Source organism: Alexandromys fortis, unplaced genomic scaffold, assembly GCF_014885135.2.
Source record: "Alexandromys fortis isolate MF-2015 unplaced genomic scaffold, M_Fortis_MF-2015_v1.1 scaffold_450, whole genome shotgun sequence".
NCBI lineage: Eukaryota > Metazoa > Chordata > Mammalia > Rodentia > Cricetidae > Alexandromys > Alexandromys fortis.
Window position 1 is genome coordinate 233,121 of NW_026068319.1, and position 1,487 is coordinate 234,607.

The 1,487-nt window shown below is 39.1% G+C and overlaps 1 protein-coding gene across 2 annotated transcripts in view; it reads right to left on the bottom strand.

The window, feature by feature from the left end:
• The window catches only part of LOC126495139 (zinc finger protein OZF-like), a 25,978-nt gene that overhangs the window by 18,304 nt on the left and 6,187 nt on the right, over positions 1-1,487 (bottom strand). The window lies entirely within an intron of this gene.

A 1,487-nucleotide genomic window follows, 5' to 3' on the forward strand; every position in this document is an offset into this window, starting at 1 on the left:
GGCTGGGACAGAAGGGATGGCAGCAGACTGAGACACGCTGAGGCTGGGGACTGGACTACAGCTCCCCGGCTAATTTTTTAATCTCTACCAAGGCTGGGAGAAGGCAAACTAAACCTAAAAGAACTTCTGAAGGCATCATAATCCCTGACTTCAAACTACAGAGCTACAGTACTGAAAATAGCCTGGTATTGGCATAAGAACAGACAGGAGAATCAATGGAACTGAATAGAAGCCTGGATTTTAATCTACACACCTTCCAACACCTAATTTTTGACAAAGAAGCAAAAAATATCCAATGGAAAAAAGAAAGTATATTCAACAAATGGTGCTGGCATAACTGGATATCAGCATGTAGAAAAATAAAAGTAGACCTATATCTATCACTATGCACAAAAATCAAGTCTAAATGGATCAAAGACCTCAACATAAAGCCACACTGAACCTTATAGAAGAGAAAGTGGGAAGTATACTTGAACGCATTGGCACAGGAGACCACTTCCTAAATATAACCCTAGCAACACAGACACTGAAACAATGAATAAATGGAACCTTCTAAAACCTGAAAAGCTTCTGTAAAGCAAAGAACACAGTCAACAAGACAAAATGACAGCCTACAGAATGGGAAAAGATCTTCACTAACCCCACATCAGATAGAGGTCTGATCTCCAAAATATACAAAGAACTCAAGAAATTGGACACCAAAAGATCACATAATCCAATTAAAAAAAATGGAGCACAGACATAAACAGAAAACTCTCAACAGAGGAATATAAAATGGCTGAAACACACTTAAGGAAATGTTCAGCATCCTTAGTCAGCAGAGAAATGCAAATCAAAACAACTCTGAGATTCCATCTTACACCTGTAAGAATAGCCAAGATCACAAACACTGATGACAATTTATGCTGGAGAGGTTGTGGGGGAAAAGGGAACACTTCTGCATTTCTGGTGGGTATGCAAGCTGGTACAGCCCCTTTGGATGTCAGTGTTGCGATTTCTCAGAAAATTAGGAAACAAACTTCCTCAAGACCCAGTAATACTACTTCTGGGTATATATCCAAAGGATGCTCAATCGTGCCACAAGGACATGTGCTCAACTATGTTCATAGCAGCTTTGTTTGTCATAGCCAGAACCTGGAAACAACCTAAATGCCCCTCCATCGAAGAATGGATAAGGAAAATGTGGTACATTTACACAATGGAGTACTATACAGCAGAAAAAATAACATCTTGAATTTTGCAGGAAAAAGGATGGAGCTAGAAAACATTATTTGTAGTGAGGTAACCCAGACACAGAAAGACAATTATCACATGTACTTACTCATATGTTGTTTTTAAACATAAAGCAAAGAAAGCCAGCCTATAAAGCACAATTTCAGAGAACTTAGACAACAATGCAGACACTAAGAGAGACTTACATAGATCCAATCTACATGGGAAGTAGGAAAAGACAAGATCTCCTGAGTAAATTGGGAGCATGGGGACCT